We start from the raw sequence: 14,000 nt of genomic DNA, 5'->3' as shown, positions 1-14,000 counted from the left end.
GTTTGAAGACATGTTTGAACATGTTCCAAATATCCTCATAAGCCACTTACATCCCAAGAAGCCTTCACACTTTTCTTCAAACATGTCTACTATTCCTTTCAAATTGCAAACGCCTCAGCAATGCCTTCCCAATAAACTGAATTGGGGATCCATGGGTATGAAGCAAAGTACCTTTGTTGTCTATAGCAATTAAACTAATGCTTGCCTTCTGTCACGACCCAATTTCACCTGTAGGTCGTGATGGCGCCCAACACTACAGCTAGGCAAGCCAACTAATAAATTAAGAATACATTGATAAAATTTAAAACCAAGAAAATATAAACCCAAACTCTACCAATGTGTGTGCCAAGACCTGGTGTCACAAGTGCATGAGCATCTAATAGATTATACAAAACTCCAAATACTGTCTGAAATAAAATAGACAGAATATAAATATCAGAAGAGACACTGGTAGCTGCAGAACGGCTCAGAAAGACAGCTCACCACTATGCCTCGGGATGACGTGGGTCTGTGATGATCGGTCATCCACTAGTACCTGTCTCAGATACTGCACAAAAAGTGCAGCAAGTGTAGTATGAGTACGTAAACAACGTGTACCCAGTAAGTATCAAGCCTACTCTCGAAGTGGTAGAGACGAGATGGCCGACTTTAACACTCACTATATGTCAATAATAATTGAAATAAAACTAGGATATTTAAATCAGCATGATTTATAGAATTTACAATAATTTATTTAATCAGCGAAAATAATCAAATTCCTTCAAATGTATAAATTCTCAATATATTAATTAAATTCCTTCAATTCACATAAATTCTAATTTATCAATTAAATCTCATTTACAGGAGTAACAATTAATTCCTTAACAAGCAAGAATAATAATTCATTAAATTCCGAAAATTTTTCAATTTACTAATTAGCTTCACAAGCTGAAATAAATTATTAAAGCATCGTATAATTATTATTATTATTAAGCACGATTTCTGCCGAGGACGTACGGCCCGATCCAAAGTGTCGTGTACACTGCCGAGGGACGTGCGGCGCGATCCATAGATGCATCTATCCTGCCGAGGCGTTCGGCCCGCTCCACAAGAAAGGAGGACATTTTCTTATGTGCCTCCGGAAGGACAGTATGTTATTATATGATAAATTTGGGAGGAGAACAATTTCTTTTGACAATTAATTGATTTAAATAGAAATCAAGCCTATGAGATTTTCATCCTTTAATATCTTTATCAAACAATTCATAATATATATTCATATATATATTCATATATATATATATATATCAATTAATATTAATTAATCAAAGAATATAATTTACACAAGTAATACATGCTTTGAGTCCTAAACTACCCGGACTTTAGCATTAATAGTAGCTACTCACGGACTCTCGTCACCTCGTGCGTACGTAGCCCCCACAATTAGCAATAATTATTTAATCTTAATCACCTATGAGGTAATTTCCCCCTCACAAGATTCGACAAGAGACTTACCTCGTCTTGCTCCAATTTAATCCACAATTTTGCCTTTTTCACAATTATCCAACATTGTCTGGCTCGAATCTAGCCAAAATAATTCGATACAATCACTAAAAATTATAGGAAATAAATTCTATAAGAAAATACTATATTTTTAATAAAAATTCCGAAATTAATTAAACATTCGCCTGCGGGGCCCACATCTCAGAATCCGGCGAAAGTTATGAAATCTGACAACCCATTCAATTATGAGTCCAACCATACCAGTTTCACTCAAATCCGACTCCGAATCGATACCGAAATCTCAAAATTTTGTTTCTATGAGATTTCTAAACTTTTTTCCAAAATTCAATCTAAAAACACTAATTAGATTGTGAAAACAATGATATACTTGTATATGTAGACCAAATCCGAGTTAGAATCACTTATCCCAATATTTTTCCTTTGAAAATCTGCCAAAAGTCGCCTCTGCTCAAGCTCAAGTTCACCAAAAATGGCAAATGGGACGAATGTCCTCTCTTTTTATAACTTACAGCTCTGCCCAGTTCGATTAAGGAGCTCGATCAGGGGAGCTCGATCTCAGGGAGCTCGATCTCAGGGAGCTCGATCAAGGAGCTCGATCTCAAGGAGCTCGGTCTCAGGGAGCTCGATCTCAAGGAGCTCGGTCTCAGGGAGCTCGGTCTCAGGGAGCTTGGTCTCTGGGAGCTCGATCTCAGGGAGCTCGATCTCAAGGAGCTCGGTCTCAGGGACATGGTCATGGCTTCGATACTGAGCCTCGTCCCTAGCTTCGACTCAGGCCTCGATTGTGGGCTCGATATCTGGGTTCGATCTGGGGCTCGATCACAGCCCAGAATATACAGCAGAAGGGAAAATTGCAGCACCTTTTTAAGTCCAACCTTTGATCCGTTAACCATCCGAAACTCACCCGAGGCCCTCGGGACCTCAACCAAATATACCAACAAGTCCTAAAATATCATACGAACTTAGTCGAACCTCTAAATCACATCAAACAACGCTAAAACCATGAATCATACCCCAATTCAAGCTTAATGAAACTAAGAGTTTTCAACTTCTACATTTGATGTCGGAACCTATCAAATCAACTCCGATTGACCTCAAATTTTACACACAAGTCATAAATTACATAATGGAGCTATGAAAATTTTCGGAACTAGATTCCGACTCCGGTATCAAAATGTCAACTCATCGGTCAAACTTCCAAACTTAAATTCTTGTTTTTAGTCATTTCAAGCCTAATTTAACTACGGACTTTCAAATAAAATTTTGAACACGCTCCTAAGTCCAAAATCACCATACGGAGCTATTGGAATCATCAAAATTCTATTCCGGGGTCGTTTCCACAAAAATGTTGACCGAAGTCAAACTTAGCACTTTAAGGCCAACTTAAGGAACCAAGTGTTCTGGTTTCACCCCAAACACTTCCAAATCCCGAACTAACCATCCCCGCAAGTCATAAATCATTACAAGCACCTATAGGAAGTTTTATTTTAGGGAACGGAGTTCTAAAAGTTAAAATGACTGGTTGGGTCATTACATTCTCCACCTCTTAAACAAACATTCGTCCTCGAACGAGTTTAGAATTGTACCTGGAGTGCTAAATAAGTGTGGATATCTGCTCCGCATGTCTTCCTCGACCTCCCAAGTCACTTCCTCGACTGATTGGCCCCTTTACTGGACTTTTACTGCAGAAATCCTCTTGGATCTTAACTGGCGAACCTGTTTATCAACAATGGCAATTGGCTCTTCTTCATAACCCAAGCTATTATCTAGCTGAACTGTGCTGAAGTCTAACCCATGTGATAGGTCGGCATGATACTTTCGGAGCATAGATACGTGAAAAATTGGATGAACTCCCGATAGGCTGGGAGGCAAGGCAAGCTCATAAGCAACCTCCCCAACTCGTTTCAACACCTCAAATGGGCCTATAAACCTTGGGCTCAACTTGCCCTTCTTCCCGTATCTCATAATTCCCTTCATCGGCAAAACCTTCAAGAGAACTTTTTCACCTACCATAAATGATATATCACGCGCTTTCTGATCCGCGCAACTCTTTTGTCTGGACTGTGCTGTACGAAGTCGCTCCTGAATCAACTTTACCTTTTCCAAGGCATCCCTTACCAAATCAGTACCATATAACTTAGCCTCACCTGGCTCAAACCATCTGATAGGTGAACGACATCGCCGACCATATAAAGCCTCAAATGGAGCCATCTCGATGCTGGATTGGTAATTGTTATTATAAGCAAACTCGGCCAAATGCAGGAAACGATCCCACTGACCTCCAAAGTCAATCACACATGCTCTAAGCATATCCTCCAAAATCTGAATTGTCCTCTCTGACTGTCCATCGGTCTACGGATGAAAGGTTGTACTGAGCTCTACACGGGTCCCTAACTCACTCTGTACTGCTCTCCAGAAATGTGAAGTAAACTGAGGGCCTCTATCTGATATGATGAAAATTGGCACACCGTGCAACCGAACTATCTCCTGAATATAAATCTGGGCCAACCTCTCTGAAGTATACGTAGTCACAACAGGAATAAAATGTGCCGACTTGGTCAACCTGTCAACAATCACCCAAACTGCATCAAACTTCCTCAAGGTCCGCGGCAACCCAACTACAAAATCCATAGTAATTCGTTCCCATTTCCACTCTGGTATGGTCATCTATTGGAGTAGGCCACCTGGCCTCTGGTGCTCATATTTAACTTGCTGGCAATTTAGACACTGAGCTACATACTCAACTATGTCCTTTTTCATTCGTCGCCACCAATAATGTTGCCTCAAGTCACAATACATCTTAGTAGCACCTGGATGAATAGAATATCGAGAACTGTGTGCTTCTTCCGGGATCTTTTTCCTCAGCCCATCCACATTAGGAACACATAGACGATCCTGGAGTCGCAGAACACCATCCGCTCTAATAGTAACTTCCTTGGTATCACCTCGTAGTACCGTTTCACGAAGAACCACCAGGTGTGGGTCATCATACCGGCGAGCCTTGATCTGCTCCAATAGTGAAGATTGGGCCACAACACATGCCAGAACTCGGCTGGGCTCTGAAATGTCCAGCCTCACAAGTCTGTTAGCCAAGGACTGAATATCTGAGGCTAATGGCCTTTCCTCTGCTGAAATGAAAGCCAAACTACCCATACTCTTCGCCTTTCTGCTCAAGGCATCTGCAACCACATTTGCTTTGCCCGGATGATACAAGATAGTAATATCATAATCTTTTAGTAACTCCAGCCATCTGCGCTGTCTCAAATTTAGGTCCCTCTGCTTGAATAAATACTGCAAACTGCGATGATCAGTGTAAACTTCACAAGACACCCTATTATGATAATGCCTCCAAATCTTAAGAGCGTGAACAATTGCAGCTAACTCCAAATCATGTACAGGATAATTCTTTTCGTGGGGCTTCAGCTGACGTGAAGCATATACAATAACTTTCCCTTCCTGCATCAATACACAACCCAAGCCAACGCGTGAAGCGTCGCAATACACTGTATACATCCTCGAACCAGAAGGAAACACTAACACTGGTGTTGTAGTCAATGATGTCTTGAGCTTCTGAAAGCTCACTTCACAATCATCGGACCATCGGAATGGGGCACCCTTCTGGGTTAATTTGGTCAAAGGTGCTGCAATAGATGAAAAAACTTCCACGAACCGACGATAATAACCTGCCAAACCCAGAAAACTCCTGATCTCAATCGCCGAAGTGGGACGATGCCAATTCTGAACTGCCTTAATCTTTTTGGGATCAACTTTAATACCTTCGCCCGATACAATATGTCCCAAAAATGCTACAGACTCAAGCCAGAACTCACATTTAGAGAACTTAGCATATAACTTTTGTTCCCGCAATGTCTGAAGCACTAATCTCATATGCTGCTCATGTTCCTCCTTACTGCGCGAATAGATTAATATGTCATCAATGAAGACAATGACAAACAAATCAATATATGGCATGAATACCCTGTTCATCAGATCCATAAACGCTGCGAGGGCATTAGTTAAACCAAAAGACATTGCCAGAAACTCATAATGACCATATCTAGTACGGAAAGCAGTCTTCGGAACATCCGAATCCCGAATCTTCAACTGATGGTACCCCGACCTCAAGTCGATCTTAGAGAATACCCTAGCACCCTGCAACTGGTCAAATAGATCATCAATACGCGGCAACGGGTACTTGTTCTTAATAGTGACTTTGTTCAATTGACGATAATCAATACACATCTGCATTGTTCCATCCTTCTTTTTCACAAATAATACCGGTGCACCCCAAGGTGATACACTCGATCTGACAAACCCTTTGGCTAGTAACTCTTCAAGCTGTTCTTTCAATTCTTTCAATTCTTTCGGAGCCATGCGATACGGTGGGATAGATATAGGCTGGGTATCTGAAGCCAAGTCAATACAGAAATCAATATCATGATTAGGTGGCATACCTAGAAGATCAGACGGAAACACATCGGGAAACTCCTGAACTACAAGCACTGAATCAATAGCAGGAGTCTCTGCAGTAGTATCCCGAACATAGGGTAGATAAGCTAAACAACCCTTCTCGACCATGTGTTGAGCCTTTATAAAAGAAATAACTCGATTAAATGAACTAACAAGCGAACCCTTCCACTCCAGCTTAGGCAATGCTGGAATAGCCAAGGTAATAATCTTGGCATGACAATCTAGAATAGCATGATATGGAGATAACTAGTCTATACCCAGAATAATTTCAAAATAGATCATCTCAAGCAATAAGAGATCTGCTCTAGTTTCATAACCACAGAATGTAATAATACAGGACCGGTAGATCCGGTTCATGACAACAGAATCGCCCATAGGAGTGGACACATAAACAGGAGTACTCAAGGACTCACGAGAAACACCCAGGAATGGAGCAAATAGAGATGACACATATGAATACGTAGATCCTGGATCAAATAATACTGAGGCATCTTTGCCACAAACAGAAATAATACATGTAATCATGGCATCTGAGGCCTCTGCATCTGGTCTAGCCGGAAAAGCATAGAACCGAGCTGAAGGGCCAACTGGCTGGCCTCCGCCTGGCTGACCTCCACCTCTAGGACGACTCCTACCCACCTGTCCTCCACCTCTGGGTAGTCGGACTACTGGTGGAGCAACTGGTCCGGTAAGCATAAGCTGTTGACCGTGCTGTACTGGTCTACCCCGAAGCCTGGGGCAAAACCTCCGCATGTGACTGGGATCCCCGTACTCGTAACAACTCTTCGGTACGATGGGCTGCTGACTAAGTGTCTGACCCTGGGGACCTGAATACCCACTGGGAGGACCCTGAATAGCTAGTGGGCGGTAAGAACTCTCTGGGATAGCATTGAGATAAGGTCGCACTGGAGCACCTCGAGGAGGTGGTGGTGCTGGATATGGGGGTCTGCTGGACAGTACCCTCACGAACTGACCTCTGCCCCCGGACGGAGCACCTCTGAACTCTCCAGAGTACCTGAACCGCTTATCTCTCATAATCTGCTCTCGGCTCCGCTGGCGTACACCCTCAATCCTCCGGGATATCTCCACAACTCGCTCATAAGAAGTACCCATCTCAACCTCTCGAGCCATAGTGGCCTGAAAACCAGTATGTAAATCGGCTACAAACATTCGCACTCTCTTCGCCTCAGTAGGGAGTATCATTAGTGCATGGCGAGATAATTCAGAAAACCTCGCCTCATAATCGGTCACTGACATCTGACCCTGCTGGAGCTGCTCAAACTGAAATCGCAACTCTTCCTTCTGGGAGGGTGGAATATACCTGTCCAAGAAGATACGGGTGAACCTGTCCCAAGTCATGGGAGGAGAATCTGCTGGTCTGCCAAGAGCATAAGACTGCCACCATCTACGGGCTCTACCCTATAGCTGAAAAGTAGCGAAATCAACCCCATGGGACTCCAATATCCTCATGTTGTACAGTCTATCCTTGCAACGATCAATGAAATCCTGTGGATCCTCATGTCGCTCACCCCCGAAGACAGGAGGATGTAGCCTAGTCCATCTGTCCAATAGTTTCTGAGGATCCGCGGCTACAGCTGGCCTGGGCTCAGGTGTAGCTGCTGCCACTGGTTGGACTCCACCCATGGGTAGTGCACCCTGGGTCTGATATATAGCAGCTGCTTGTCCATGAGCCTGCGTAGTAGGGGTCTGTGCTCCCCCGCCCGCTGAGATGTGGCTGGGTCTGCCGGAAATAAACCGGCCTGAGTCATATTATCCATGAATCGCAGCATATGACCCATGATATCCTAAAATCCCGGTGCAGATGTGAAGTCCACCGGAGCTGGCTCTGCCATAAACACCTCACCCTACTCCTCAATAATAGGATTCTCTGCTGGATCTACTGGCGGCATAACCGGAATAGTCCTGGGACGTCCTCGCCCTCTACCACGGGTTGGAGCCCTCCCTCGGCCTCTTCCTCGGCCTCTAGCAACTGGGGGAGTAGCTCTTCCCTGGTCTGGAATCTCATTAGAGCGCGTTCTCACCATCTGTGAGAGAATAAAAGAAGGATTTTTAGTACTACATCAATTGCACGATAGAATATGAAGAAAGGTAGTTTCCTAACACCATATAGCCTCTCGAAGATAAGTACAGACGTCTCTGTACCGATCCGCAAGACTCTATTAGGTCTGCTCATAACTTGTGAGACCTACGTGAACCTAGTGCTCTGATACCATGTTGTCACGACCCAATTTCACCTGTAGGTCGTGATGGCGCCCAACACTACAGCTAGGCAAGCTAACTAATAAATTAAGCATACATTGATAAAATTTAAAACAAAGAAAATATAAACCCAAACTCTACCAATATGTGTGCCAAGACCTGGTGTCACAAGTGCATGAGCATCTAGTAGATTATACAAAACTCCAAATACTGTCTGAAATAAAATAGATAGAATATAAATATCAGAAGATACACTGGTAGCTGCAGAACGGCTCAGAAAGGCAGCTCACCACTATGCCTCGGGATGACGTGGGTCTGTGATGATCGGTCCTCCACTAGTACCTGTCTCAGATACTGCATAAAAAGTGCAGCAAGTGTAGTATGAGTACGTAAACAACGTGTACCCAGTAAGTATCAAGCCTACTCTTGAAGTGGTAGAGACGAGATGGCCGACTTTGACACTCACTATATGTCAATAATAATTGAAATAAAACTAGGATATTTAAATCAGCATGATTTATAGAATTTACAATAATTTATTTAATCAGCGGAAATAATCAAATTTCTTCAAATGTATAAATTCTCAATATATTAATTAAATTCCTTCAATTCACATAAATTCTAATTTATCAATTAAATCTCATTTACAGGAGTAACAATTAATTCCTTAACAAGCAAGAATAATAATTCATTAAATTCCGAAAATTTTTCAATTTACTAATTAGCTTCACAAGCTGAAATAAATTATTAAAGCATCGTGTAATTATTATTATTATTAAGCACGATTTCTGCCGAGGACGTACGGCCCGATCCAGAGTGTCGTGTACACTGCCGAGGGACGTGCGGTGCGATCCATAGATGCATCTATCCTGCCGAGGCGTTCGGCCCGCTCCACAAGAAAGGATGACATTTTCTTATGTGCCTCCGGAAGGACAGTATGTTTATTATATGATAAAGTTGGGAGGAGAACAATTTCTTTTGACAATTAATTGATTTAAATAGAAATCAAGCCTATGAGATTTTCATCCTTTACTATCTTTATCAAATAATTCACAATATATATATATATATATATATATATATATATATATATATATATATATATATATATATATAATATTAATTTATCAAAGAATACAATTTATACAAGTAATACATGCTTTGAGTCCTAAACTACCCGGACTTTAGCATTAATAGTAGCTACTCACGGACTCTCGTCACCTCGTGCGTACGTAGCCCCCACAATTAGCAATAATTATTTAATCTTAATCACCTATGAGGTAATTTTTCCTCACAAGATTAGACAAGAGACTTACCTCGTCTTGCTCCAATTTAATCCATAATTTTGCCTTTTCCACGATTATCCAACTCTGTCTGGCTCGAATCTAGCCAAAATAATTCGATACAATCACTAAAAATTATAGGAAATAAATTCTATAAGGAAATACTATATTTTTAATAAAAATCCCGAAATTAATTAAAAATTCGCCCGTGAGGCCCACATCTCGGAATCCGGCGAAAGTTATGAAATCCGACAACCCATTCAATTACGAGTCCAACCATACCAGTTTCACTCAAATCCGACTCCGAATCGATACCGAAATCTCAAAATTTTATTTCTATGAGATTTCTAAACTTTTTTCCAAAATTCAATCTAAAAACACTAATTAGATTGTGAAAACAATGATATACTTGTATATGTAGACCAAATCCGAGTTAGAATCACTTACCCCAATGTTTTTCCTTTGAAAATCTGCCAAAAGCCGCCTCTGCTCAAGCTCAAGTTCGCCAAAAATGGCAAATGGGACGAATGTCCTCTGTTTTTATAACTTACAGCTCTGCCCAGTTCGATTAAGGAGTTCGATCAGGGGAGCTTGATCTCAGGGAGCTCGATCTCAAGGAGCTCGGTCTCAGGGAGCTCGATCTCAAGGAGCTCGGTCTTAGGGAGCTCGGTCTCTGGGAGCTCGATCTCAGGGAGCTCGATCTCAAGGAGCTCGATCAAGGAGCTCGATCTCAAGGAGCTCGGTCTCAGGGAGCTCGATCTCAAGGAGCTCGGTCTCAGGGACATGGTCATGGCTTCGATCAAGTTCGATCTTGGGTCTTGACCCTGGCCCTCGAGCCTTGCCTTCGATCATGGCTTCGATACTGAGCCTCGTCCCTAGCTTCGACTCAGGCCTCGATTGTGGGCTCGATATCTGGGTTCGATCTGGGGCTCGATCACAGCCCAGAATATACAGCAGAAGGGAAAATTGCAGCAGCTTTTTAAGTCCAACCTTTGATCCGATAACCATCCGAAACTCACCCGAGGCCCTCGGGACCTCAACCAAATATACCAACAAGTCCTAAAATATCATACGAACTTAGTCGAACCTCTAAATCACATCAAACAACGCTAAAACCATGAATCATACCCCAATTCAAGCTTAATGAAACTAAGAGTTTTCAACTTCTACATTCGATGTCGGAACCTATCAAATCAACTCCGATTGACCTCAAATTTTACACACAAGTCATAAATTACATAACGGAGCTATGAAAATTTTCGGAACTGGATTCCAACTCCGGTATCAAAATGTCAACTCATCGGTCAAACTTCCAAACTTAAATTCTTATTTTTAGTTATTTCAAGCCTAATTTAACTACGGACTTTCAAATAAAATTTTGAATACGCTCCTAAGTCCAAAATCACCATACGGAGCTGTTGGAATCATCAAAATTCTATTCCGGGGTCGTTTCTACAAAAATGTTGACCGAAGTCAAACTTAGCACTTTAAGGCCAACTTAAGGAACCAAGTGTTCTGGTTTCACCCCAAACACTTCCAAATCCTGAACCAACCATCCCCGTAAGTCATAAATCATTACAAGAACCTACAGGAAGTTTTATTTTAGGGAACGGAGTTATAAAAGTTAAAATGACCGGTTGGGTCATTACATTCTCCACCTCTTAAACAAACATTCGTCCTCGAACGAGTTTAGAATTGTACCTGGAGTGCTAAATAAGTGTGGATATCTGCTCCGCATGTCTTCCTCGGCCTCCCAAGTCACTTCTTCGACTGATTGGCCCCTCTACTGGACTTTTACTGCAGAAATCCTCTTGGATCTTAACTAGCGAACCTGTTTATCAACAATGGCAATTGGCTCTTCTTTATAACCCAAGCTATTATCTAGCTGAACTGTGCTGAAGTCTAACACATGTGATAGGTCGGCATGATACTTCCGGAGCATAGATACGTGAAAAACTGGATGAACTCCCGATAGGCTGGGAGGCAAGGCAAGCTCATAAGCAACCTCCCCAACTCGTTTCAACACCTCAAATGGGCCTATAAACCTTGGGCTCAACTTGCCCTTCTTCCCGTATCTCATAATTCCCTTCATCGGCGAAACCTTCAAGAGAACTTTTTCACCTACCATAAATGATATATCACGCGCTTTTTGATCCGCGTAACTCTTTTGTCTGGACTGTGCTGTACGAAGTCGCTCCTGAATCAACTTTACCTTTTCCAAGGCATCCCTTACCAAATCAGTACCATATAACTTAGCCTCACCTGGCTCAAACCATCCGATAGGTGAACGACATCGCCGACCATATAAAGCCTCAAATGGAGCCATCTCGATGCTGGATTGGTAATTGTTATTATAAGCAAACTCGGCCAAATGCAGGAAACGATCCCACTGACCTCCAAAGTCAATCACACATGCTCTGAGCATATCCTCTAAAATCTGAATTGTCCTCTCTGACTGTCTATCGGTCTACGGATGAAAGGTTGTACTGAGCTCTACACGGGTCCCTAACTCACTCTGTACTGCTCTCCAGAAATGTGAAGTAAACTGAGGGCCTCTATCTGATATGATGGAAATTGGCACACCGTGCAACCGAACTATCTCCTGAATATAAATCTGGGCCAACCTCTCTGAAGTATACGTAGTCACAACAGGAATAAAATGTGGCGACTTGGTCAACCTGTCAACAATCACCCAAACTGCATCAAACTTCCTCAAGGTCCGCGGCAACCCAACTACAAAATCCATAGTAATTCGTTCCCATTTCCATTCTGGTATGGTCATCTGTTGGAGTAGGACACCTGGCCTCTGGTGCTCATATTTAACTTGCTGGCAATTTAGACACTGAACTATATACTCAACTATGTCCTTTTTCATTCGTCGCCACCAATAATGTTGCCTCAAGTCACAATACATCTTAGTAGCACCTGGATGAATAGAATATCGAGAACTGTGTGCCTCTTCCGGGATCTTTTTCCTCAGCCCATCCACATTAGGAACACATAGACGATCCTGGAGTCGCAGAACACCATCCGCTCTAATAGTAACTTCCTTGGTATCACCTCGTAGTACCGTTTCACGAAGAACCACCAGGTGTGGGTCATCATACCGGCGAGCCTTGATCTGCTCCAATAGTGAAGATTGGGCCACAACACATGCCAGAACTCGGCTGGGCTCTGAAATGTCCAGCCTCACAAGTCTGTTAGCCAAGGACTGAATATCTGAGGCTAATGGCCTTTCCTCTGCTGAAATGAAAGCCAAACTACCCATACTCTTCGCCTTTCTGCTCAAGGCATCTGCAACCACATTTGCTTTGCCCGGATGATACAAGATAGTAATATCATATTTTAGTAACTCCAGCCATCTGCGCTGTCTCAAATTTAAGTCCCTCTGCTTGAACAAATACTGCAAATTGCGATGATCAGTGTAAACTTCACAAGACACCCCATTATGATAATGCCTCCAAATCTTAAGAGCGTGAACAATTGTAGCTAACTCCAAATCATGTACAGGATAATTCTTTTCGTGGGGCTTCAGCTGAGGTGAAGCATATGTAATAACTTGCCCTTCCTGCATCAATACACAACCCAAGCCAACGCGCGAAGCGTTGCAATACACTGTATACATCCTCGAACCAGAAGGCAACACTAACACTGGTGCTGTAGTCAATGATGTCTTGAGCTTCTGAAAGCTCACTTCACAATCATCGGACCATCGGAATGGGGCACCCTTCTGGGTTAATTTGGTCAAAGGTGCTGCAATAGATGAAAAACCTTCCACGAACCGACGATAATAACTTGCCAAACCCAGAAAACTCCTGATCTCAGTCGCCGAAGTGGGACGATGCCAATTCTGAACTGCCTCAATCTTTTTGGGATCAACTTTACTACCTTCGCCCGATACAATATGTCCCAAAAATGCTACAGACTCAAGCCAGAACTCACATTTAGAGAACTTAGCATATAGCTTTTGTTCCCGCAATGTCTGAAGCACTAATCTCATATGTTGCTCAGGCGAATAGATTAATATGTCATCAATGAAGACAATGACAAACAAATCAATATATGGCATGAATACCCTGTTCATCAGATCCATAAACACTGCCAGGGCATTAGTTAAACCAAAAGACATTACCAGAAACTCATAATAACCATATCTAGTACGGAAAGCAGTCTTCGGAACATCCGAATCCCGAATCTTCAACTGATGGTACCCCGACCTCAAGTCGATCTTAGAGAATACCCTAGCACCCTGCAACTGGTCAAATAGATCATCAATACGTGGCAACAGGTACTTGTTCTTAATAGTGACTTTGTTCAATTGGCGATAATCAATACACATCTGCATTGTTCCATCCTTCTTTTTCACAAATAATACCTGGTGCACCCCAAGGCGATACACTCGGTCTGACAAACCCTTTGGCTAGTAACTCTTCAAGCTGTTCTTTCAATTCTTTCGGAGCCATGCGATACGGTGGGATAGATATAGGCTGGGTATCTGAAGCCAAGTCAATACAGAAATCAATATCA

The sequence above is a fragment of the Nicotiana tomentosiformis genome, chromosome 10 (genome assembly GCF_000390325.3).
Source record: "Nicotiana tomentosiformis chromosome 10, ASM39032v3, whole genome shotgun sequence".
In the NCBI taxonomy this organism is placed as follows: domain Eukaryota; kingdom Viridiplantae; phylum Streptophyta; class Magnoliopsida; order Solanales; family Solanaceae; genus Nicotiana; species Nicotiana tomentosiformis.
The sequence above is the reverse complement of the archived record's forward strand: the minus strand, read 5'-3'. Positions refer to the sequence as shown.